Genomic DNA, 27,799 nt, shown 5'->3' with positions numbered 1-27,799 from the left:
ACCATCCTTTTTGCAGCTCGGTCCGCGGATTTAGACAGAGGCCGGTAAATTGGGGGTCTGTCCTGGTCTGCCAGTTTGCCACCTCGGAGGGTACACTTTTATCCAACTCCATTCCGATCTAAATCCGAGACGTCGTTATGCCGGAAATTGCGTGAGATGGGCGGAGGTGTGGATGACCTGCACTGTTGTGCGCCCCACAGTCGAGGAGTTTTAAAACCAGGAAACAGCTGATCACAGCAGTCAGTCCATCACTTCATCCGCGGACGTCAAGATGAGCAACTGGACAGCTTCTGAGATCCAGGAGATGCTAGCATCTCCTCGGTCTCTGAAGCTGTCTTCGCTGTTAGCTTGTTGTTGTAGCGGCAAGCTAGGAGCAGTCGCTACTTTCAAATTAAAAGCCCGCCGCTAAGAAACCAGTTCTAAACTCCAATGGGGTGCAATATAAAGCTCTTATTTTAAAGACAAATTCGTTGTGTTTCTTTCCCCAAGCTTGGAGCAAAGCTGTGTACGGAAGCCCGTGGGGGCGCACAGAGAGACGGGGGAACGTTAATAAAAAAATTATTTTTGAAGTTTATGAATCGGTTCAGAATGGTAGATTAGAATCACGATTCTTATGTGAATCGATTTTTTCCCCCACCCCTAATCAATACCATCAGTAAATTGCAGACCCTGTCTGACTCTCACATGGGGGGAGGGATGCTGGGGGCAAGTTCACTTAAGTCTCAGTCGAGATGGCTGACAGTCGCAGTCTTTTATTTTCAATACAAGTTGCAAGAGATGGTAACTACAACAACACAATAGTGGAAGGTGACAAAATTGTGGCAAGCTGTTGCTTTGAGGGACTGAAAGTGCAACATTCTCTTTGATATGATGAGTAAAGAATATTTTGTTGTAGTTTGTTTTCAGTTGTCAGACTGGCACACCATCAGACCGACACACCCTTGTTTTCTGCATTGCCGGCTTTTCCATTCACACAGACGCTGGCTCGCTTCTGCTGCAGCTCTGATACCACCCCTCCACATCCATAACTTTCACACAGATGGCGATGCGCAAGTGATGAAGAGAAGGTAAGACTCTTGGTAGGTTGCAGTGTGGGACATTTCTCTTTTATTTGTGTGAGTGAGGGATCTGTTTAGTTGTCAGACTGTGAACGCCATCGGACCATCACATTCCTGTCCCATGCTGCCAGCTTACCCGTTCACAGATGTCATCTTGCTTCTGTTGCAGTTCTGTTAGTACTTCCATTGGTGGATAATAGGCGCTCATGGCTGGACTCGGTACCTGGGACGCCTGGGTGACCCATCTTGGAGCCTGCCACCATACCCCAAAATATAAATAAATAAATCGGGACCGGGGACCGAGTTTGGCCGTGCTTAAACGTATAGCCTAAGTTGACCCGGCATTAAAAAACAAAACAAAGCATTGCTTGGTGTGCTTGTATCTGACCATGTGTGTTATGGATTCAGTTGAGTCGTGGCAAAAAAAACCTTGAACGTGGACCAGATAAAGCATTGTGTTAAAAATAATGACTCTCGGTAAAACCAAGTCGAATCTATGCCACCTGATTGATGTACAGGATGGCCAGTATGAGATCTTATTGTACGGCTCACGGGTCCAGTGTCACGGTTCACAAGTCACCATGCATGCACAAACGCACTAGCTACTGCAAAACACAAACAAGCTTCAATTGATATCAACAAAAGAAGGGATATGAAAAACTAGTGGGGCAGCTGGACCAAGTAAAAAAAACCTAAACAGACCACTTCCATGCAGAATAGGCGGAGGACTTTCTTTCATTATATCTTTTTCAAAGTGCATTTGTCTGATTTGTCAAGCTACCATCGCTATTCCGAAGAAGGGGAATGTTGAGAGTAGGGATAGACCTATTATTGGCCAGGCCGTTTATCGGCGCAGATATTCAGCATTTAGACGCATATCGGCATCTGCCTTTCTTTTTTTTTTTTTTAAATCTGACGGCCGATATGAGATCGATCTAAAACTGGGTTATTTTGGCTCTGATGCAGCCCGCCTCTCTGTCTGCTGGCACTACTCTGTCTCCAGCATTGTCCCACCCACAGCACCATCTGATTGGTTACATGCTCTGGTTACAAGCAGTGCCGCAGAGAGAAAGAGTTGTGACACTCTGTGATGTCACCGCCGGGGCAGTCACGTGGTTCATGTAAACCCCAATAGTTCCAAAATACAGGCTGGCTGTCATGTTCTTCTATGGGACAGACAGCAGCGATTGTGTTATTGAATGGTAAATACAAACAAAAAAAACACACACACCCAAGTACTTTTTCAGCTGTTATTGCATTATTACATTTTTCTCAATGTCAGTTTTGCATTTTTAGAGGCAGGGTGACAATGAAAAGCTGTGTATTACTTAGATACATTTCAGGAGGGAAAAGCTTAGTGTTCATGTTTAACTTTTCTTTTCCATGTTATTCATCTGATGATAGACATCTCATGATTTTCATTTTAGCGCAACTGGCCTGTGTTATTAATTCCTGTGATTTGGCTTATAAATTCCGATTCAGCCATTGGCTTACCTTCGTTGTAGCAGAGGTCTGCTGTGGTCCATTCAGCATTCAGCTAGCTCACTTCTTCTGATGAAAAGTGGCCACCCCAGGACCACAACTTGAAACATGGTCATGTTAAGACTAAGAATATTACTAGAACATTTAAGATTCAGTCATACACATATTATCAAAACTATTACAGAATAAAAAACTTATTTACGCCTGCATGCTTGGGTCTATAGGTAAGTGCAGAGCTATTAAGATTTTTCTCTGTGGTTCTGGGTTCGTAACGTTGGCTGTAACTCAACTCATGTAACTTAAGCAAATAACAAAACACTTGTAACTCCTGTTACAGTTATTGAGACATCAGTGTAAGGATGGCTGATGCAAATCAATGTTTTCAAAGAAAGTATTTTTTATTAAACAATGACAGACAACATGAATGTGTTTGCGTTAGTGAACAAGAAAAACAAAAACCAGGGGCAGGTGATCCATAACATCGCAACCATGAAGAACCAAATGGAAAAAAAAAAAACTCAGGAGAAGGACCAGATTAGCAGCCAATTCGCAGACCATTAGCAGCAGCCTCTGCAACCATCGTCAGCAGCCAAGACCACCACCAGTAGCCGCCATCGTGACCTCAAGCAGCAGCCGCTTAAAATAAAGCGCAGTAGCATACATGAAGTAATGAGAGTAACCATGTTAAATTGAACACGGAACAGCACAAAAAATTTAATGCAGCCAACAACACGTCACATAATAAAAAAGGTAGTATGTCCCAAAATTCAATGAAATATTAAATGAAATATTTATCACAAACGTCCCCTTATTTCTATTACTGCTAGCAGCTAGAACGAGTCCTATATCACACACATAACCGACTAACGATGGCTGACATGGTCAGGTTCAGCAGATAAAAGCCAAAATAAATAAAACCCCTTAGTAATACATGTAAATCCTGCTTGTTAGTTACCAAACATCTTTAATATAAAAGTTGCTAGCGATTCATTACCGAACTCTTACGTTACCTTTACAGCTGGTGAAGTCGCGCTAGCTAACTAGCTAGCAGGAAATGCTTGAAAATTGACTCTAACAACCAAGATAAAATATAGATAATTATGATGTGCATGTACAAATGAAGACCAGTATAAGCATCACAAAAGGCCTCTGATACAATATAGACAGTTGACAATTCAAAAGAGGTTGATATTTCAGTCTCTTACACATGGAACTATTCGATGCACCACAATGTAAGTGAATGAGGTCCAGTGCCCAAATGACAGTGATTTGAACTAATCCGAGCTCCATAGCCCGGAAGTAGGCGGTACAAAGTGCTGCCATTTTTTACAACGGAGGTCTATAAGAGTGTCGCCACTCTGTTAACTCTATCACTCTGGGTAGGTGCAGAGCTATTAAGATGTTTCTCTGTGGTTCTGGGTTAGTGCACAGCTGGTTAGTATGCTAACTTGACATAACGTCACAAGTATAATTTCTCATTTTGTTGGTCATCTTTGCTGTTTTAAATATTTACAACTTAAAATTTCAGAGCAATTTTGGTATGCAAACATTTTCTGGGAACGTCTGGGGGAGGCCCCTGTCCGAGAAGCCTTCAACTCCCACCTCCGAAGGAGCTTCTCTAGCATCCCTGTGGAGGCTGGGGATATCGAACCTGAATGGACGATGTTCAAAGCTTCCATTGTTGAAGCTGCAGCTGTGTCCTGTGGCCATAGGGTCTTAGGTGTCTCAAGGGGTGGCAACCCTCGGACACCGTGGTGGACACCGGTGGTCAGGGAAGCCGTCCGACTGAAGAAGGAGTCATTCAGGGACATGTTGTCCCGGGGGACTCCTGAGGCAGTTTTGGGGTACCGACGGGCCCGAAGGGCAGCAGCCGCAGCTGTTGCAGAGGCAAAGCAGCGGGTGTGGGAGGAGTTCGGCGAGGCCATGGAGAAGGACTTTCGGGCGGCGCCAAAGCGCTTTTGGAAAACTGTCCGTCACCTCAGGAGGGGGAACGGGGGAACCATCCAAGCTGTGTACAGCAAGGATGGGACCTTGTTGACTTCGACTGAGGAGGTCATAGGACGGTGGAAGGAGTACTTTGGTGACCTCCTGAATCCCACCCAGCCACCCTCTGTAATGGAGACAGAGCTTGAGGATGATGGGGTATCATCGCCGATTTCCCTGGGTGAAGTCACTGTGGTAGTCAAACAACTCCACAGTGGCAAATCCCCAGGGATAGATGAGATACCACCAGAAATGCTGAAGGCTCTGGGTGTTGAGGGGCTGTCTTTGGTTGACACACCTCTTCAACATTGCGTGGGGGTCGGGGTCGGTGCCGAAGGAGTGGCAAACAGGTGTGGTGGTCCCTCTCTTTAAGAAAGGGGACCAGAGGGTGTGTGCCAATTACAGAGGTATCACACTACTCAGCCTGCCTGGGAAAGTCTACTCCAAGGTGCTGGAAAGGAGGGTCCGGCCGATTGTCGAACCTCAGATTGAAGAGGAACAATGCGGATTCCGTCCTGGTCGTGGAACAACGGACCAGCTCTTTACTCTGGCAGGGGTCTTGGAGGGGGCCTGGGAGTACAATCTCCCAGTCCACATGTGTTTTGTGGATCTGGAGAAGGCGTACGACCGGGTCCCCCGGGATGCTCTGTGGGAGGTGCTGCGGGAGTATGGGGTGAGGGGGTCCCTTCTCCAATCCCTATATTCTCAAAGCGAGAGCTGCGTGCGTATACTCGGAAGTAAGTCGGACTTGTTCCAAGTGGGTGTTGGCCTCCGCCAGGGCTGTGCCTTGTCCCCAATCCTGTTTGTGATATACATGGACAGGATTTCGAGGCGCAGTTGTGGTATGGAGGGGTTACAGGTCGGTGACCTTAAGATCGCATCACTGCTTTTTGCAGATGATGTGGTCTTGATGGCATCATCGGCTGTAGATCTACAACGCTCACTGGATCAGTTCGCAGCTGAGTGTGAAGCGGCAGGGATAGAGTCCCTACCCTCACCTATGGTCATGAGCGATGGGTCATGACCGAAAGAATGAGATCGCGGGTACAAGCGGCCGAAATGGGTTTTCTTCGCAGGGTGGCTGGGGTCTCCCTTAGAGATAGGGTAAGAAGCTCAGCCATCCGGGAGGGACTCGGAGTACAGCCGCTGCTCCTCTGCGTGGAAAGGAGCCAGTTGAGGTGGTTCGGGCATCTGATGAGGATGCCACCAGGGCGCCTTCCAAGGGAGATGTTCCTGGCACGTCCAACTGGGAGGAGACCTAGGGGTAGACCCAGGACCAGGTGGAGGGATTATATCTCTTCTCTGGCCTGGGAGCGCCTGGGGATTCCCCAGTCAGAGTTAGCCGATGTGGCCGGGGAAAGGGATGTCTGGGGCTCGCTACTGAAGCTGCTGCTCCCGCGACCCGACTTTGGATAAGCGGTTGACAATGGACGGATGGATGGAACATTTTCTGGTTCTGCCTGAGAGCTGACCATGTTTTTATTAAATGAAACCCAAATGAAACCCATAAAAACACAAAATATGCTACTGTATGAAGACATGATGAAGTCAAAATATTTTTGATGCACTTTAATGTACTGTACAGTACAGTACTGAGGAAATGTGTTTGTCACCTCAATTAATTTAAGGTAATTTCTATTTAATTTGTGTACATTTTAGTCATTAACATTAAAAACACACTGTTTTTGGTAGTATAATAAGAGCAAAAGGTAAAAAACTCGGGACTCCCAAAAGTTAAAACGAAAAAAAATTAAAATAAACGGAATTTACAAAAATTAAAACGTATTTTATAGGGCCCTATAGGTATGTGCAGAGCTATTAAGATTTTTCTCTTGGTTCTGGGTTATTGCACAGAGTAAGAGTAAGGGAAAGGTTAGCTGTAACCAGAGTGGGTAAAGAGAGTGGCGACACTCCAATAGACCTCTGTTGTAAAAAATAGTGGCGCTTTTTACTGCCTACTTCCAGGTTATGGAGCCTGGATTAGTTCAAAACACTGTCATTTAGGCGCCGGACCTCATTCCCTTACATTACTGCGCATCGAATATTTACAGAGGTAAGTTGCTGAAATATCAACCTCTTTTGAATTGTCAACTGTCTATATTGTATCAGAGGCCCTTTGTGGTGCTTATACTGGTCTTCATTTGTACATGCACAGCGTAATAATCTATATTTTATCTTGGTTGTAACCAATTTTCAAGCATTGCCTGCTAACTGGTTAGCTTGCGCGACTTTGCCAGCTGTGAAGGTAACGTAGGAGTCCAGTGATGAATAGCTAGCAACTTTTATATTAATGATGTTTGGTAACTAACAAGCAGGATTAACATGTATTATCAAGGGGGGTTATTTATTTTGGCTTTTATCTGCTGAACATGACCGTTTCAGCCATCGTTAGTCGGTTATGTGTGTGACATAAGACTAGTTCTAGCTGCTAGCACTAGTAGAAATAAGGCAGTGTTTCCTCTACATTCATTTAAAATCCTAGCCGCCGCTCCTTCAAATGTATTTTTTTTTTTTCTTTTACATTGTCGCAAATACACCACCGCTGCTTCATATCTCAACCTTCACAGCAGAGTCCTGCACTGGGTCAGGTGTCGCGAGTGCTGAATTAAACTAGATAACTATGACGTCATTTTATAAGGACGCACTTAGAAGCGGTGACAACAGTGATTGGCTGTTGAGTTACAGGGCAGCCCATTGAAAATTCATTTAGGCTACGCAATGCATGAAGTGAAAATAAGGAAGTTGCCTGCAAGCCCATGACAAAGCCTATGGAAGGACAACAAAAACGCTTCGGACAAAAACTACAAATTAGAAGATTGCGATGAAAAACGTGAATTGCCAATAAAAGCGGCATTTGCTCGAAAAGCTGCGTCAAACCACTCTCCATTAAAATTCGGGAATCGTGTGTTGATCCGGGCCATTTCGCAACAGTGTCCAGTATATTGTAACATGCATCAAAGACAATTTGCGTATTGATGGAATGCAACTTTTTCCGACTGACAAAAGCCCTATTCACATGGGACTAGTATAACCTGGGGACCTCCAGTAATTTGTAATAATTGCGGAGGTCGTCTGTGATCTTAATCCCGTGTGAATCTGCCATGTCCATAATTTGTAAAGTAAAAATTCCACCGCAAATTACCATCATATTTCACCAAACACAGAGGTCATGTGATAATATCAGTCCCGTGCGAATCGGCATCTCTGTGATTTGGGGTCGTTTTTTGTTTTTAATGTTTTTTGTGTTTTCCACCTTTTTCCTGCCTTTTTCCCGGTCTAGAATTATGGAGGCTGCATTGGGAATTATAAATGAAAGTTTTGACAGCATTTTGGGTGCAAATTCAGGAGGCTCATCAGAAGAGCGAAATTTCGAAAGATTAGATGGATTACATGAATGGCAGCATGCGGTAAGGAACATTTTTCCATCTTTCAACAGGCTCACCAGTTATTATATTAAAAATATCCATATATAACAGTTGTGCTGCTCCAGCAAGGGCTTCAGTGCGATCGACCCGGGGATAATGTCAGTAAAACACAGACTTTGCTTATCCTGTGCGAATGCGCCGCATGAAACACGGACGTGGTGGGATAAATTCTAAATCACTTGAGGCCCCCAGGTAATACTAGTCCCCTGCGAAGAGATGCATTTTCCCCGTAGCCAAATACCGGTGTGTATTTTAACTCTGGCGTTATTGGATTGTTTTGGTTGGTTGGGAACGTTATTGCGTCCCTCACCAACTCAACCACAACTTCAGTCCCTTCACGGTCCATCTGACATCGTTTTAATAATTCCCTGTCATTTAGCGTCTCCAAAACATTTGGCTGTGACCAGGTCTTAGGAGTCCTCTGGACTACTTCTAAGGTCACCCAGACTTAGGTGCTACTTTTAGGCTTAAAATGTTTTGTGAATAACTCTTATTTTCAAAAATTAGGAGTCCTAAAGTTACGACTGACACGCCCATTATTTTTAGGAGTTGCTCCTAAATTCGCCTGTTAGGAGCTACTTTTAGCCTTAAGATTCTTTGTGAATATGGGCCCTGATGAAGATGACGCTAGTCAGGTATCATTAGCCTTTTACTGACTCAAATGATGATGGTTAGGTAAAAAATTGTGTTCACACTTGTAATCAGATGTGATGCGAGTGTAAATTATCTAACGTTAATGTTTTATGTAATCGTATAAGACAAGTAACATTAGACAGGGAGGAGCAGTGGAACAAAGTGAAGGAGAGCAGAGTACAGCAGGGGCAGAGCAGAGTGAAGAGCAGGAGAGCAAAGTGATGGTGCAGGAGAGAGATGAGAGTAGAGGAGAAAAACCTAAAGGGAAGCACAGGCTATCAGGCTGGGACCCTAAATTAAATTACATTTTTATTTTATTGTTGTATTTTTTGTTGTATTTTTTTATTTTTACATTCAGCCTTTAAAAAGCCTTTTTCCATGCCAGCCATTGAATAAAAAGGGGGATTATGCTGGGCATAAAAGTAAAATCTGCAGTCAAGTGTCATTTGTTTTCGCTGCCATGGCTCCCCGGAGAGCCTGCCCCCGCTGCTGAAAAAAATCCTAGAGGAAACACTGTAAGGGGACATTTGTGATAAATATTTCATTTAATATTTCATTGGATTTTGGGACATACTAACTTTTCATTATGTGATGTGTTGTTGGCTGCACTTTTTGTTCTGTTCCGTGTTTAATTCAACATGGTTACTCTCTTCCATGTAGGCTACTGCGCTATATTTTAAGCGGCTGCTGCTGGTGGTCACGGCGGTTGACGATGGTGGCGGTGGCTAATGCTAATGGTCTGCGAATTGGCTGCTATTTTGGTCCATCTCCTGAATTTTTTTTTTTTTTTTTCTTTTGGTTCTTCATGGTTGCAGTGTCATGGATCACCTGCCTCTGGTTTTTGTTTTTCTTGTTCACACGTATGCACACATTTTGGTTGTCTGTCATTGTTTGATAAAAAATACTTTCTTTGAAAACCTTCATTTGTATCAGCCATCCTTACACTGATGTCTCAATAACTGTAACATGAGTTACAAGTGTTTTGTTCTAAGAGTTAATTGCTTAAATTACTTGGGTTGAGTTACAGCTAACGTTACTCTTGCTCTGTGCACTAACCCAGAACCAAAGAGGAAATTCTTAATAGCTCTGCACTTACCTCTAGACCCAAGCAAACAAGCCTAAATGAGTTTTTATTCTGTGATAGTTTTCACAATATGTGTATGGCTTAATCTTAAATATTCTAGTAATATTCTTAGTCTTAACATAATCATGTTTCACATTGTGGTCCTGGGCTTGGCCACTTTCATCAGAAGAAGTGAACCACGGCAGACCTCTGCTACCACAAAGGTAAGCTAATGGCTGAGTAGGAATTTATAAGCCAAATCACAGGAATTAATAATACAGCCCAGTTGTGCTAACATGAAAATCATGAGACGTCTATCATCAGATGAATGATATGGAAAATAAAAGTTTAACATGAACACTAAGCTTTTCCCTCCCAAGATGTAAAACTTATCTAATACACAGCTTTTCGTTGTCACCCTGCCTCTGAAAATGCAAAACTGACATTAACAAAAAATTAATAATGCCATAACAGCTGAAAAAGTACTTGTTTTTTTGTATATATTTACCGTTCAATAAGGCAATCGCTGCCGTCTGTCCCATAGAAGAACATGACAGCCAGCCTGTGTTTTGGAACTATTGGGGCTTACATGAACCACGTGACTGCCCTGGTGGCGACATCACAAAGTGTCACAACTCTTTCTCTCTATGGCACTGGCTGTAACTCAACCCAAGTAACTAAAGCAATTAACTATTATAACAAAACATTTGTAACTCCTGTTACATTTATTGAGACATCAGTGTAAGGATAACTGATACAAATAAAGGTTTTCAAAGAAAGTATTTTTTATTAAACTTTATTAAAAATGACAGACAACAAGAATGTGTATGTGTGTGAACAAGGAAAAATATAGCCGCAAGCGGCAATCCACTGGTTCTAACCCCTTTCGCCCCAAGCCGTCCACCCTGATCCTCATCCCCTGCAGTCGATGACATCAGCCACCGTATTCCTCAATGATCTGTGCAACACATACCCATGATAAGATTTCTCCAAATTGGGTTTTCAGCTACATGCTAATGGAATTTGTGTTATACTTTCACATAGAGACTTTATTTGAACATTAAAATATAAATTCAAATTTTACCTACTGATTTGTATTTCAAAGTTTCAATAAGTATTATAATGTTTAAGTAATCACAGTTCCATATCATGATCATTTTGGGAGATATGTGGAGATAACTATACATTTTCTAAGTTTGTTGGTCAAAACAGAGCATAGTTCATCTCAAAGATAAAGCTGTTCTGTAAAAAGAAAACAAAACAAACAAATAGTTTTCCGATGACTTTTAGCCTGTTGGCAACCAGCACAGACGAGTTACAACTAGTCTCCAAAATGCTCTTCTTGATAACACCCAAAAACTGTCTTATCTCATCTTTTCTGTGGAATTAGAGTGAACTGAGTCTCTCACTGTACCTTAAATATTCTGTTTTTAATGTATAAGGGCTGGGCAGATCTTTTGGAAAAATGTATTAAAAGCGTCAGTAATAAGCACCCAGATAGGATAGGCCTACTGGGTAGACAAACCCTGTCATTATTTTCTCTCTGCTTGATTCCTTTCACAGCACTGCCTTTCCTGTTTATCTTAACCTCACCTGAACAGCCACTAGTCTATAAACATTATGTAGGCTAATGTTTCATGTGTTTAAATCGAATCAAAATAAATCAAAATGATAGTATTTACCACATAGTTCCAACAGGTGGGGCTGCAAGGACATAATTCATGGCATTTTACTAAATAGTAAGAACTATTTTTGGAACAATGACAATAATACACGTGGCTTTGGTAACTGAAAGTCACAGTAAGAAATTGACTAACTCTCAAACAGTTTGTCATGTAAAACACCACAGAATGTACTTTTTGCCTGTTTTAGAAATTCAGTTTATTCTGAATATCCCAACAAGTAACTCAGGATATAAAGCTATTAAACTACATTTTTTCACAACCATTGAGAAGTTGGGATTGACATATATTGTGTTAAGTATTTCTCTAAATTTTTTTTTTCTCTGACATCTTGAAAGGCATTGAGGGTGAACCCTCATTTCAAATTATGCCAAGAGCACGATCCAAAAAAAAAAAAAAAACACAGATCAAGAAAAGCTGATTCTGCCCAATATGGAAGCCTCTATTAAAAAAAATAACTCCACTACCACGTTCATTTTCAATAATTACAAAAACAAGATATTAAAACTTCTTCTTCCACATATGAAATTAAAGTAATTGAAACATATTAAAATTCAGGTATACTCCTGATGCTCTGGGTGCGAGGGGGGTGTAAGGTTTTTCTCATTAACTCATGCACATAGCAGCGTGTGCCTGTAATCTGCCCCAAAGGGATGAGCTGAAAATGTTTTGGTGGCCGTATTCCTAGTCCCCTTCTGAAGGTATGAAGATATCAACCGAGTTTTGTGACAATCGGAAAAATGGTTAATGATTTGGGGCCTATATTCACTAAGCCCCGGTCTTTGCAAGGCCATTTTGCTTGACGCAGCCATGTTTTTTGACCGATCGTGCTTATTAATATGTGAAATTACTGGCTTGGTCCCCCGATGCCATATACCAAATTTTACTGTTTTTAACATTATGCAACTTAGCAAAAAATCTGTAATAGCGGCTTTCATGGTGCATGAGGCTTTTTTGTATAGGGGGATGATGCACATCATTTCCAATGATTGGGCCAAGTTTTAAGTTTCTGGCCCATTCCAGCTCACGGGAATTTGAGCTCAAGCGGCAGACAACAAATAATAATTATAATAATAAACTGGCACAATTTTAGCCCTACTAAAAACCAGGGGTAGGTGATCCATGACATCGCAACCATAAAGAACCTAATAAAAAAAACTCAGGAGAAGGACCGAATTAGCAGCCAATTAGCAGACCATTAGCAGCAGCCAACGCCACCATCGTCAGCCGCCGACACCACCAGCAGCCGCCGCCGTGACCACCGGCAGAAGCCGTTGTGACCACCAGCAGCCAGCCAAACGCCCCCTTATTTATACTAGTGCTAGCAGCTAGAACTAGTCTTATATCACACACATAACTGACTAACGATGGCTGACACGTTCAGGTTCAGCAGATAAAAGCCAAAATTCAATAAACCCCTTGACAATACATCTAAATCCTGCTTGTTATACATTATACATGGCTACATTGTCATTTATAGAAAAGTTGCTAGCGATTCATTACCGAACTCTTACCTTCACAGCTGGCGAAGTCGCACTAGCTCACTAGCTAGCAGGCAATGCTTGACAATTGGTTGTAACAACCAAGATAAAACATAGATTATATTATTATTATATAATGATATACAAATGAAGACCAGTTTAAGCATCACAAAGGGCCTCTGATACAATATAGACAGTTGACAATTCAAAAGAGGTCGATATTATTGCAACTTACCTGCGGAACTATTCGATGCACAGCAATGTAAGTGAATGAGGTCCAGCGCCCAATGATAATGTTTGGAACTAATCCGAGCTCCATAAACCGGAAGTAGGCGGTAAAAAGCGCCTCCATTTTTTACAACGGAGGTCTATGGGAGTGTCGCCACTCTGTTTACTCTATCACTCTGGTTAAACGCAGAGCGGGTAACATCGAATCGGCGGTGAAAGCTGTGCATGCACACTGCTCACACACACGCCGGAGAGGAGAAAAAGTTTAGCCACCATGTAAAACTGGATTCAAAGCCCGGCGCTGTTCCTGGGGGCTTGGTTTCGAAGGTAAGTTAAGGCAGCAGACTCTTACGAAATTTTAATAAACATCCCAGTCCTCTACTTGTAACATTACTGTGAGCCCATTAACGTTATATAAACATAAGCGGCAGCTGTGCTCGCTCGCAATCCCTCCTGACGTGCCTTTTAATCACTCGAAACAAGGTTGCTGATAATATCGGTATGGAAATAGTCCGTGTTAGTAGACGTCAGTGTGTATGAGTGAGAGAGTAAAAACCTAATAAACTCAATTCAGTCCAGTTTTATTGCAGGGAAGCACGTTGAGGTAAAGGCTGATTAGCTTTTAGCGTAACGTTAGCTCACCGGTCCTTTTTTCTCATTTTATGGCTCTAGACGCTCAGCAGTCTGTAGCGAAACTCTACAACTCACGACTACTAACGTTACTGTGAGGCCCAATACGTTAGCGGCAGCTGTCTGTTCCTATGATAAACACTGATTATTATAGGGAAGATGCTGTAGGCTATTTAGTGTTTTTAACGGTTTAAGCACTTGAAACAAGGGTGATTATAATATTGATAGTCAGTGATAAAAGTAAGAAGTGTGTGTGTGTGAGAGAGAGAGAGAGAGAGAGAGAGAGAGAGAGAGAGAGAGAGAGAGAGAGAGAGAGAGAGAGAGAGAGAGAGAGAGAGAGAGAGAGAGAGAGAGAGAGAGAGAGAGAGAGAGAGAGAGAGAGAGAGAGAGAGAGAGAGAGAGAGAGAGAGAGAGACCAAACTGAGAGAGAGGCTTTCCTCCAGCAGATAACTGCAGCAGATCCATCATATCAGGGAACAAAATGTGATGAACTGTTAAAAGTATGTCTGGGAGAAGATCCACAATTTATAAAATTAGCTGCACAATATGTAACACTCTGCCATGATGCTAGAGAAACACACAAATGCTGATCAGAACCATTATTGCTATAGTATAATGTTGTTGTTTTTTATTATTATTATTATTTAATATGAACTATATGAGTGTATATATGTTTTTCATTGTATATGATAACTTGTAATTGCCTAATGATACCCAATCTTATTAATCCTTCCACAATGACAATATTCTCTTTATTGTTTAAGTTTCATTTCATTTATTTGTATTTTAACCTACGAATTGTATTTTTTGTTTTGTGTAATTGATTCTTGATGCTTTGGCAACATAGTTCTCGTAACATTCATGCCAATAAAGCAAATTTGAATTGAATTGAGAGAGAGAAATTCAGTTAGGGGATGGCTAGAAAAATAGTGTGTGTGTGTGTGTGTGTGTGTGTGTGTGTGTGTGTGTGTGTGTGTGTGTGTAAGCCACATAAGAAGCTGAAGAAACTGACAGCAAAGCACCGTCGGTCTGAGAGAAAGTATGGCAATAATGGCTGCTTAACTACCAATTTGTTTTACTTTACCTTTTTCTGCGTTGATTGATAGATACCAAGCAGCAGAAAATGACATACTGATAGCTGAAGTGTGTCCTGAAGCTTTCTTTGCCTGTCTCTTGAAGAGAGGAGCACGATATTGCTGTTCAAGACTTAAGACATAATGTAACTGCATCATAAAGCCTACATGAACTGCATGGTGTTCAGGGATGAATAGTCTCTCTTATTACTATTGTACTATTTTTTCAGCTATAGTTACATTAATCATTAGTAATGTAGCAGCGTAGTTCTGATTGACAGGATCCCTGCTATCACATGTTGTTAAAATATAACATTTACATAATAAAATAAACTACAGGCTTCCCAAATGCTGTAGTAAATTAAGCATGATGAGTTGAGCATATGTCAGCATGTGGCCCCACTTCTAACTCTCTCTTTTTTTCAAACCCTTATTGCAGATGGATAGACTTAAGTCTAAAAGTGCAGTATGGAAGTATTACACTCAACCAACAGCTTATCATATTTGCATCACGTTAAATTAACATGTTGAAAATCACAGTTTTTGGACAATAGTCATTTTTCACATAAGTGAATTCACAAGCAAAGGCCGTCACCGAAGCATCGTTACAGGTGAGTCACTCTATCATTGAGCATAAGAGGTCCTTCCAAGATGGAGAGATGATAAAAGAGGCCTTCTTTGAGGCAGTTGACTCCTTGTTTCGGGATTTTAAATGCAAACCAGCTATCAAGAAGTACAGTTACACAGCGCTGTGAAGTAATGGGCAAGGATTTGACACAGCAGCTTAAGAGAGACATTGCAGACTGCAAGTTTTTCTGACTGCAATTAGACAAGTCTACAGACACTAGCGATACAGCCCAGTTGGTTATTTTTACCCGGATGGTGTTTACAGGTATAATTGAAAAAGAGGAGTTATTTACATAACTGCATATGAAAGAACACACACGGGGAGAGTCCAAGTCTCGGTGGTTTACATTCTAAACATTGGCCAATGTGTTTTTGAAGGAATGTGTGTTTTTTTCTTAATCTACTGGGAGGTTTTTTGTGTTTGTTTACTAAAGTTAACTTCATCTGGATGCTACCATAATGCTCATCTGGTTCCTAACCAGAATGCTCATTTATTTCCTACCATTCTTATTAATATCTATGTATGTCATCTTTCGCAAGTGATTAATGGTTAACCCAAGTATCTCTCAGAGAGGACTGAGTGGGTCTGGAACCCCTGAGAGTATATTTTATTTTCTCTAATTGTATGAATTGTGTCAGGTCGCTAAACTTTGGGTGGATTTTTTGATTTCCAATGCAATAATATTCTTCTATATGCAAGCAGCGTCGTAAAAGCAATTATGTTTGTATAGCTTTTCCTTAATGTTGTATGTTTCCTATCTGTGGTACCAAATATGGCCATAGCTACATTGGGTTGGAGATTGATATTCAATGCTTCTGACAATGTTTTAAAGATGGTAGACCAATAGGTTGCCGGGGTTGGACATGACTCAGCAGGAGTGTTTCAACACTTATCACAGCTTGCATCTGTGTTAGGATATATTTTAGCCAGTCTTGCTTTCGAGTAGTGGATGCGGTGAAGGATCTTGAATTGTATAATGCTTAGTTTGGCACAGGAGGTGCTGTCGTTTACTCTTAGTAGAGCGCTCTCCCAAATGTCCTCTTCTAAGTCCTCACCCAACTCATCCACCCAGTCTGCTCTGATCTTTGCCAGTGTTGTGTTTTTAAAAGAAGCTATACAATCATTAATTCTTGAGACAAGTCTTTTATAATTGAACGGCGATTTTAGCAGATCATCTAGACCAGAAGATAATGATATGCATGGAAAGTTGGGATCATGATTTTGAAGGAAATGGTGCACTTGGAAATATTGAAATAAGCTAGACCGATGGAGGTTAAATTTGTGCAATAAATCCTCAAAACTGGCAAAGGTACAGTTTATGTACATGTCCTTAAAATTATGAATGCCTCGTCTCTGCCAGAGAGTAAATTCAGAGTCTCACCTAGCTGGGGGAAAAAGGTGATTATTGTGTATGGGACCTAGATGGAGAAGGTTTTTAAACCCAAAGCTCTGTCTAAGTTGAACCTATATTTTGAGGGTGTTTATGACTATAGGATTGTTAGTGTATTGTAAGAAAGAGAGGGGAAAGCTGGAGGTGACCAGGGGAGAGAGGTGGAGATGCAAGATGCAGCTTCAAAGTGGCACCAGTCTGCGTCGGGAATATGGAGCCAATACATGATTTTTTGAACATTTGAAGCCCAATAGTAGTGACAAAAATTTGGAAGGTCTAAGCCACTTTGGTTTTTAGGCCTCTGTAACAGTTCTAGCCGTTCTATTCTAGGCTTCTTCCCGTCCCATATAAATGAAATGAAAGCCTTATCAATAGATTTAAAAAAGGACTTAGGGAGATAAAGTGGGATACATTGAAACAGGTAAAGAAACCTGGGGAGCATGTTCATTTTGATACAGTTCACTTTCCCTGCTAAGGATAGATGAAGTAATCTCCATTTCTTCAGTCTAATTTGACTTTCTCAAATAGCAGACAGAAGTTTTCTTGGTAAAGATTCTGCATGTCCCTTGTAATATTGAACTTGTTTTTATTTTAAATGGGTTTTGATACCCACGTGTCAGGGAATTAAGAGTGTGTTTCTTTGAATAGATAAGACATTTTATATATAAACAAAACAAAAAAGCCACAAGTGGAGTAAAGCAAAACAAATCGCAGCTGGTCATGATACTTAAACGCTGTCCACATGTAACTGGAGATGGGATGGAATAATATGTGGTACTGCTCATAGTCTGCAGTCCATTTCAACAGTGTAGTCGTGCCTTTCCTCAAAAAAGTCCAGCAAAAAAAATTAAAATAAAGATAATAGTCCCAAAATAATTGTTAAGGGACAGTGTGTAACGATTTATTAACTCAAATCAATGTCTTCGTTCATAAATAAGTCCTCATTGGTGTACAATTACCTCTGCCAACAATCTGACTTATCCTCCTGAGCGAAGAACTACCTATCTGAATATACATAGCACGGGCAAGCTCTATGGAGGCCGCCATGTCTTTCCAGTTTTAAAAAAACTATGGACTGCCGAGAGGGACACAAAGCACTACGTGGTACTGCGTAGTAAGGCTAAACACGTTTTTGGTCAGAGCCAGCTTGACTGCGGAACTGAGAGGGAACCTCTAGTTTTATAGCCTTAATAACTAACTACATCTTTACCTCATTACTTGAATTAGTAGAAATACTCGATGCTGTTGGGAAAGAGTCCATATTTTGAAAATGAGTTTCTTGTCTGTCAGTGCCACCGTAGCTTCCAGAACATCTCCAACATCTTCAGAACGGGAGGGGTGAGCAAAGGAGTGTTACATTGTAGAACCTCACAGCTAGATGCTGCTAAATACTTAATATATTACACACTGTCCCTTTAATTCACATATGTCGGTAATCATTCCACTCACTCCCTCTTTCATGAGTCCCGTATGCGTTCCTAGTAAAACAGCTCCGCTTGCTCCGGGGGAGTCAAAGATGTGGGTCACACCGTTGAAAGTGACGTTCAGCCGGGCAGGGTAGATCATGCAAATCGTACGGGAGACCAGGGACAGTTGTAACAGGGGACGGTTCTAACATCTTTAATTTCTCCAATCAGAAACAACTCACTCAGTTAGTTTCCCTCCATTCTTGCTTAAAAAGGAAGCCACATTTGAAACTTCCTGATGGCGTTATCTACAAGAGGTTGTTTTTGAGGTAAAAAAAATAACTTTTTTTTATGTACTTTTTTGGATGCTGTTATAAGATCAAATGTCTATGAATTCAAACAAGTATTATTAGAATGACTGTTTTGTAAGCTAGAAATAGCTTACAAAATGGCTAACAAGTGTCAAACTAGCAGTATTATAAATGGCTAACAAGTGTCAAACTAGCAGTCAAGCTAGCTCATAAAACCACTTAAATACATTATTTCAGCAGTTGACAGTTTGAAATTCATAATATAACAAATTGGTTATTCCAGTGTAAATGGTTTTTGATGTATTGCTAAAATTGCAAAAAAAAAAGTGTTACCACTGTCCCTGGTCTCCCCTATCCCTTTCTTAAAAACCAAGGATTTCACCTGGTTTAAAGCAGCTTGCCTCTTCACCAGTGCAGCAATGAAGTCCTCGTAAAACTTGATGTTATGTCCCCGATATGTCATATTGCGGTGTTCCTTTGCCCATAGTAACACTCTGTAGCGCTGAAAGCACACTATCACAGGACGGGATCCTTCACTAGGTTTGGGTCTGAGACTACGACGGGCAAGGTGTAGTTCAGGTGTAGAGTTCGATTTTGCCTCTGCAGCCACTTCCTTGAATAAATCTGCCATGAATTGTCTCGGGTTATTACCTTCAATGTCTTCAGGAAGCCCAATCACTCTTAGATTCTGACGCTTTGAGCAAGACACTAAGTCCTCCACGGTAGCCTGGAGAGCACCGTGCTCTTCCGTTATTGAGGTTAGCTTGGAGCGTTGCTCCACTGCGTCTTGCTACAGGCTAGTGATGTTATCCGAATGGGTCGAGAGGGCCACGTTGGTGGCAGTGGACTCAAGAGCCGAATGAATTAGGGTGAGGGCCGCGTTCAAAAAGGCGATGAGCTCTGCAGTGGTGCTTTTCCTAGACTCTCCACTGTATTAAACATAGCCCTACCTAAATCTTATAGTATAGTAAACATTTATTTTAAACCCAGATCAGTGCAGACACACGATTAGATAAAGGGCTTGTTTTATCATTTTTCTTGAGTGGAAACTCGCTGTATTGTTGGATCCTAACACGTATTTACCAGAGAGATCAAAACCAAACTTCTTATATGCTTAATTGTCTTAAAGCTACATTGTAGACTCATATCTATTAGTGTAAGAGTATTTAATGCTGAAATTGTTTGTATACCTCTGGTTTTTAAACTTGGCTGTAAGCTCTGCTTTTATTCTAATTTTCAGATTGGGCAGTTGGACAAATATTTCGGCTAAAGATGTAGAGTCCATCACTAGTTGGCTTTTTTGGGTGATACTGCCTGATATTTTTCAGGCAGTGCTTTTCATTGTATTGTATTTCACATTTAACTCAGGGTATTAAGGGTTTCTTTCAACCAAAAAACCAAAGCTGGTGATAGTTGGAACACTTCAAAGACTAACCAAGACCATTGTTTTGGTGAGTTTTATTGTTTTTTTTGTGTGGATGTTTTATAATGAGTAAACAAGGTGTACAGTTCTATTTTTTTCTTTTTAATATGGAAAACAGAATTTTTCCCTTTCTTGACATTTTGTTAGTTTTTTAGGTTGAAAAAAATCACACAATAAGCTAAGAGAGCTTGTGGAATCTAATGCATCTCGCAACTGAATCTAAAGGGGTTGGGTGGTGTGGTGAGACAGCCTTTTCACACAGCGACGCCACATTGTCTCCGAAGCGTTGGTTCGCCGATTCTCTGCCGATGGTGATTCACACAGAGTAAAGCATCTCTGCCTTAAAGACGACCCGCCCTGTAATTCACACAGAATGCTGGCGCTGCGGCTCCTAAAGAGTCGGACTGTACATGTCATAATGATGAGGTCGGTGTGTTTTCAAGGTGTTTCCCCGGTGTCCCCCCTGTCAATCTAAACCCGGATAGATTATAATCATATGTATGCTGTTATAATGTGTAGTGATTGAGATCCTGACCCACCAAACATCCAGGAAAGTGACAAAGTTTGTTTTCGCGCTAAAATGCATAATTACATACATCAGTAAACAGGACCTGTCTGACTTAGGGCTGGGCGATTAATTGAATTTCAATTTCGCTTTCAATTTTGGCTTCCCTCGATCAAACAAGATAATCGTAATAAAACGATCATTCTGCCGCACGCCATGTCTTGTGTGGTAAATGCAGCGAACCCTTCCATCTCCACCTGTGTACTCCGCCCCACCTGAAAATTTTCGCTTTCAGCCACGCCGGTGCGTGTTGCCAGTGCGTGTTGCCAGTGCGTGTTTTGAAAAAACAAGATGGCAGAAACGCAGAAAGGTAAAGCGAATTCAGTGGTGTTGAAACACTTCAGTTTCGAGGAGTCTGAATCGGAACAATCGAAGATATTGTGCAAGATATGTCACGCGACCGTGTCTGTACCTCAAGGGAACACAACCAATTTATTTAACCATTTGAACTCCACACACAGAGTAATACATGACCAAGTAGTGAAGGAACAAAAAAACTCAGAAATGAAAAGCTCCTCGAATCTTGCCACTGCCACACAGTCCTCAATTAAGGACACACGTTACAATGCCACTGCATATCAACACCCAGCTCCCACAGGCATAAAGAAATAACAGATGCCGTCACATACATGATTGCCAAAGACATGTGCCCCATCAACACCGTTAGTGACCCGGGGTTCAATTAACTGATTTACACATTGGACAAGCGGTATGTGTTACCATCACGTCACCATATCAGCAGAATTGCGCTGCCTGCCCTTCATGACGAATGTCGCGGAAAAGTTTACAAGAGAAGTGTCAACAGCATTATATTTTGCCACCACAACGGACCTATGGTCGAGCCGCAGCAGGATAGTGTTTATTTGTTATTTTTACATATTACTAGTGCATTGCCCGTAGGAAGCATGTATTTCTATAGAAAAGTGGGAGGTTAAGTAGCTTTTTCATGGATGGCCAAATGAGGCTGTGTTTGAAGGTGGGACGTCAGGGATATAATTGGCTGTTTTTGACTACTTTTGATCATACCATTATATGTCACCTTAAAAACTATTTACCTTGCCTTACTTGGTGTAATTATTTTTAGCACAACCTCACATGTGTGACTGTACAGTTATTTGTTCATTTTAAGGTACTATATTAACACTATGGACCTAAAATCACAAAATAACATAAAATCAGAGTCGAAAAAGTTAGTTTTTTTACTGTGAAAACCACAAATATGTTTAATGGACCAATTGCATTAGTTATAATGCAAATATAAATTGTTGTTTGCTAAATTGGTGCATAAGTTTTTGAAATTTACAAAGCTATGTATAACTATTTACATTTAAATGCAGGCAATGCCTCAGGCTCAGGGCTGTTCCACATTCAGCCGTCTCCTCCTTGGTTTGCCTCACAACATGACTCCACTACTCACTAAACACACTACACCAAACACTACATAACACACTAACTATACACTCCAAACCAGTGGCGAACCGTGAGCACTACAGCTGGGCCTTCACCTCACCGCCGAGAAAAAAAAATCATCGCGGAAAAAAGCAACAGTACAATGAATTAAAAGGGTTTAACAAGTGCAAATTTAATTAACGATGACAAGGATGTAAACAAATAGACCATAACGTCAATAACATTCTCCGCAACAAGAAACATTCTCAACATTAACTTCGGAAAATCTGGAAATATAAAAGGTCACCCAGAATGTCACCCCGTGACGCTGCGGACACAGACACTGAGGCTCATTTCATCACCTTGGACAGCGCTATGAAATCACGGCGCATTACAAATCATTCATATATAAATTCATTAGCATCATCAATCTACAATACAATTTCAAAAGTTACACAAAGCTTGTAATACAAAGACTATTTTTTAAAGTTGCAATGAAGTGCAAATGCCTCTCCATGCGCAATTACGCATAGCGCAATGAATACCGATGTCAAATAAATTGAAGTCACAATTTTTACTACTATACCTCCTTAAATCTCCACAGGGAAAGGGACAGACAGGTGATCATGAGGAGAATAAAAACCCTCTGAAAAATCCAACCACACACTTATGATACGTTTGATACATTGATTGATTGATTGATTGATCACACACTGAATTCAAGGCAATTTGCACTGGGACAACCTCCACAATAAATACAAATTCCCAAATGTCCACTTGGCCAGTAATCTTAATCCCTTGAAATAATAATCAAGGTGTATTATAACAGAGGCCTACCTTAAATAAACACGAAGTCCATTCGTCGGTCTCTCTTTGTGAAGCGGGCGATGGCGGCGTCATAAAGTTTGTCCTTTGATTTGAGCTCCAAAAGAAGTCCTTTCTCTAAGGACATCAGTGCCAAAGCTCCCAGGCGGTCCTGTTCAGTACTGTTCCTAGCGTGCGTCTTGATGCGCTTCAGAGCCGAGAAAGACCGCTCCACGGAGGAGGTGGACACGGGGATGGTCAGCACCAGGCAGGTGAGGTGATACAGCTGCGGCATGCTCTCAGTCAGCTCTTTAAGAGTCAGAAAGTGCAGCAGGTCTGGTGGGCTCCTTGCCTCAAAGTTTGCCATGTTGTACATGACCGTCAGTTCAGTCTTGAGCCTGGGGAGGTCAAAATGCAGCCCGTAGCTTTCCGTGAGGCTCTGGAACTCAGAGCTGGGGAAGTTTTCTCTGTATGAGGTAAACTTCTTGGGGTCCAGAAGGGCAAGGAACATGAGTTTTTCATGATCCTTGAACCTGTTCCTCAGCTGAGTTAGGATGTTGTCCAGGAATTCACTGTGCAGCCGCTGGTACGCTGCGCGCACATCTCCGACTCTCCGTGCCCTGCGCCCGCTGGGAACCCCAACTTCGCGCACAGTGTCCTTATAGGTGGAATCAAATTTTGCCTTTTCTCTCTCTGTGGTGCTGCAAAAGTCCTTGATGCTGGACAAACAGAACTGCATGTCACACTCCTTATTCTGCAAGATCCCAAAGAGCACGTCGGAGTAGGCAAACACGGAGTTGAATGTGGCGAGGAGAAAGCAGAACTCGAAGTCCGTCAGCAGTGCAGTGTATCCATCAGCGCTGTGTACAGCATCAGCATCAAAATCATTGTGGTTGTCAACAATGAATTCAAAGAGCTCCAAGAGTTCTTCTCTCCGCTCATACACAGTGCAAACCAGACGTGATGAGAAGTTCCACCCTGTTGGAGTCACTCTGGGCAGTCTTCGCTGGCATATTTCATCCTGGAGTTTCGTGCATTTGGCTGACCTTGTAAAGAAGGCTGCGAGGCCGCTTAGGTGGGAGAAAAATTTTTTGCACTCTTTGATTTTGGCAGCACTTTGAGACATGACGAGGTTCAGAGAGTGCGCATAACAGTGAACGAAGAGAGCTTGTGGTATTTTTTCCTTTATTTTAGCTTGCACCCCATTCAGTCCAGAGGCCATGACTGCAGCTCCATCGTAACACTGGGCAATTACTTTATTGGTGCAGGCACAGTCCTCCAGAAACTCCAAAACTTGACGAGCTATGGCCTCTGCGCGCTTATCACCACTGACATTACCAAACTGGAAAAAGCGCTCCTTGACACCACCGTCAGTGGTGTAACGCAGGACATATGACATCTGAGCAGAGTTACTTACGTCAGTTGTCTCGTCTACCATAACGGAGACAAAAGGCGTGTTCCTCACCTCCTCCCTCATTGCTTCGGTCATTACATCTGCCACCGATTGAATCAGGTCATTCTGAATTTTGCTGGAGGTGCCGATGAAAACAGTGGCCGAATCCAGATGACAGCGCAGAGGGCTGTCATACCCCGCCAAAAACTCCAGAAGCTCCAAGTAGTTCCCCTTGTTTTCAGAATCTTTACTCTCATCATGTCCTCGAAATGCCAGCTCTTGCTTTCCAAGAAATGTGACGACATTGATGAGACGTTTCAGGATTTCTCTGTTCTGCCTGACCTTGTTGTTGTGGGCCGTTGTATGATTCCGGCGCTGCTCATCTAGCTGAAGATCAATTCTTGTGTCCCCAAAAGTTTTCAAATTGACCATCGCTTGCAGGTGTGCCGCAGAATCTTGATGTCGATGGGCTGACTTTGTCAGATTTGTAAGGCTGACAAATCCGCCGCTGACCCAGGTGGATGACTTGTCAGTTGTAAAAAGTAAACAACTCCAGCAGTACAGCCTGTTTGTTTCCTTACAGCCAGTCATCCATGGATACCGCTGATAATTTTCGGTCTTGAAATGCCTTTCCACTTTCTTAACCTTTTCTTTTAATTCCAGCTCTGGAGTTGGTCTTCCGTTTTTTATTATTTCAAGTTTTTCTGTGAAGGCCCACCTTGAAAAAGGCGATGCTATCAAGCTAGCCACAACGTCACTCTCGTCTTCCGCCATTTAAATCAACCGCTCTCACCACTCTGCATAGATTCGCTGCTCGGACTTCATGAAGGCCTACGATCTTTTGTTTAATTCCCGCCCTTTTGAAATCGAACTGTGATTGGTCGATTTGCCCGTCACTCACCACACCAAAACATACAGCTTGGCCTTCCCCGGGATTCGTGAAGTCCTAACCAATGAATGAGCCAGCTAACCGGGCCTTAATAGAGACAGACGATTATGATTGGATAACAGGTTTTCAGGACATGAACTTGACAGTAAGCTTAATTTTAGAACAAAGATGAGAGAAAATGTACTAATATATTGTATTAAATTAAAGGAACTTAGGGCAGGATCACGAAATAAGACTCAATAGCGACACAACGGCCGTTTGGGTAACTGCAGCCATCAGCCAAGCCGGCGCGGGAGCGCGCATGAACTCTTCACAGCAGTGCAGCTGATGCTGTGACACGGTTATTTGTTTGCTCGCTGTTCACGCGACCGTTTACTGCAAGACTTCCTCGCATACCTCCGCGGAACTACCTTGGTAGCCTACATCAGCGAACAGCATGATGTCAAGAGAGGAAGTAAGTAAACTAAGTGTTTATCTTAGTGCAGCTTTAGTATGTTTCTTTGACAACATTAGCGCATCAATTCAGCAAAACGACAGTTGTAATGTAAAGTACGCTTACCTTACACTGGCCAAATGGTTACTAAAGTTCAAATTTCACCAGCCACGGTGAATAACAAGCTAGCGATAACCATTGCTTTGTGATTGAAGCTAATGTGACTGCTAACAATGTTATGGTGTTTGACGAGCATTTGGCTTGTGGCTGCAGCTAATTTCTGACTGTGGTAATTACCAACATAGCTAATATTTATAACATTGGATAAAGCTTGCTAACAAGCTGACATTAGTGTGCAGTCATTATCATGCAACAGCAATAGTATGATTCAATATCTCAAGCCACGTTATGTGCCAGTGCCAGCGAGATCATTTGTGAAATCATTTCCATTATAAGACAATATAAATGGTATGAATAGCACTGCGCCATAACAAAGTAAATACAAGGAAACACAAATGTCATTATGTCATAACTGGTATTATACTAAGTTGAATCAGAATAAAAATAACATCAAATAAAATCAAAACATCACTTTGAGGATTACTAAAGTTATTCTTATTAGTATTGTTCTCAGTGTTTTTTGTTTCAGGATTTGGAATTGACTCTGGAAGGAGTGGCACACATGGAGATGTACTGCCTGGATGAGGGTACACTGCGTCTGGTTAAGGCAGGAACACACCGGCCCAACCGTTGGACGTCTGAAGCGTTTGGAGAGACTCGGACGAGGTCGGGAACATTTCTGTTTGGTGTGTTCAGCTGCGTCGGAAGCTTTCGGAGCCGCGCGGACGTTGTCGGATCCGACTGAGCATGCGAAGTCTGAGGAGGAGGGCCGTCAGACGTCTGAGCCATTGGATCCTCTGATTGGTTGTGTGCCAGCTGAATGGCGGTTCTGATTGGCGGTGTGCTGGCGAATCAGCGCGGTGGGTGGGAGGGGTGGAAACTGTGTGCGCTTTGATTTTCGATGCACTCCGTTCCGACATTCCCCGTTTTCATGTTTTGCAGTGCTGGCACCAGACTAGTTGTTATGCCCGTTTAGGACGAATTAATTCTTGTTCGTCTGGTAATGCCTCGCTGCATGTTTAGTATGCAGCTGTTTTTATCGGAAATAGTTAAGTTTCGTTTTGATCGAAAGTAAAGACAGTTGCGTGCATAAGGTTCTCGTTTACTACTCACAACGCAAGCGCCACCCGCTTATTGCATCTCGCGCAAGCGCAGAACTTACACGCTACTGTGACGTAGGCAGCATGATGTAGCCGGTGTGTTCAATGCAACTTTTCTGCCGAACGGGTCAGACAAGAGGCAACGGAGTGGTCGGAGAGTGGTCGGATAAGGCAGTTGGACGTCTGGGCGGTGTGTGGGGGCCTTTAGGATGACGTGGAACAACACCTTTGCTCTCGAGGACAGCCAAGATGTGGGCAGCGATAACCGAGAGTTTCGGTTTGCTTCCTACCGGCGATTTAAGATCTGGCAGGATGGGCATCGGAGAAGAGGGAACTGAAGGCCGATACCGAGCTGCTGTGTTCTTCGTATCTGGTTAAACTTCCCTGACCCCTTTGCAAACTACACAGGTTACAAAGAAGCTCCATTTAGGGTGCCTGACTGATATTTTCTCCTGTTTTGTGTCCCTGTGACCACAATACCTAAAAAAAAAAAACATTTCCTAGCCAAAGATTCCACTTTCATCCAAAAATAAAAACTTTTTATGTACATTATATATTTTTATATTCATTTTCAAAGTTTACAGTATTTTTCAAATTTGCAGTATGTACAAAGTTTTATTTTGTATTTTTTTAAAATGTTTATAATAAAATAAATGTGTGGAAAACAAGACGGTCTTGTCTTCTCTCTTTTCTTGCTCACGTCTCTGGATCATGTAGCTGAGGCCTCTATGGAAAGAAGAGAACAGTAGCGTTAGAACACATACCAATGCTCCATAATCAAATCTGGTAATTATCATGTTATATTATAACATTTTGCAATGTTTTGTCTATATTCTGAAAAGATTGAAATTCCTAATGACCAAAACTTAGAAAGTGAAAACATACTAACCCCTCAGACACTGGTTCAATTGGTGATAATCGATGAGAGAGTTTAGCAGCTATTCGCTTGCTGGGTGTTGATGCTCTAATCTCCTTACTTCCCCGAGTAGCAGCTTCAGGAGTCTGCTTCTTCTGACAGCTGGAAAACAGCAATATTTTAAAAAGTTAGAGTCTCAGTCAGCAAGCTGGCTGTGACTTTGCTAACTTGGTGTCTTTTCTCTTTGGTCAGAACAACTATGGCCATGCAATGTTTGCCTGTAACAATAATAATATCAAAATACTTGCCTCAGTCAGTACTATTGTGTGTTTCACTTTTACAAACAATTTCTCC

At 42.0% G+C, this 27,799-nt stretch overlaps 1 protein-coding gene and 1 long non-coding RNA gene across 8 annotated transcripts in view; one reads left to right on the top strand and one right to left on the bottom strand.

The window, feature by feature from the left end:
- The first annotated feature begins 937 nt into the window (after positions 1-937).
- Positions 938-27,799, top strand: part of plxnb1b (plexin b1b) — a 192,422-nt gene continuing 165,560 nt past the window's right edge. For 2 of the 7 annotated variants that reach the window (XM_030420436.1, XM_030420442.1), the window contains exon 1: positions 938-1,067. The gene's annotated coding sequence lies outside the window, so the exon portion shown is untranslated. Of the gene's footprint in view, positions 1,068-13,157; positions 13,363-27,799 lie in introns of those variants that run through there. The other 5 variants (XM_030420439.1, XM_030420438.1, XM_030420434.1 and 2 more) reach the window with 3 other exon arrangements.
- Positions 27,225-27,611, bottom strand: LOC115583524 (uncharacterized). The gene is made up of 2 exons (XR_003984374.1): positions 27,479-27,611; positions 27,225-27,313 (listed from the first exon to the last, which is right to left on the bottom strand). It is a non-coding gene; the product is annotated as an uncharacterized LOC115583524 (long non-coding RNA).

This window comes from Sparus aurata, chromosome 6 (assembly GCF_900880675.1).
Source record: "Sparus aurata chromosome 6, fSpaAur1.1, whole genome shotgun sequence".
NCBI classification, from domain to species: domain Eukaryota; kingdom Metazoa; phylum Chordata; class Actinopteri; order Spariformes; family Sparidae; genus Sparus; species Sparus aurata.
The sequence above is the reverse complement of the archived record's forward strand: the minus strand, read 5'-3'. Positions and strand labels throughout refer to the sequence as shown.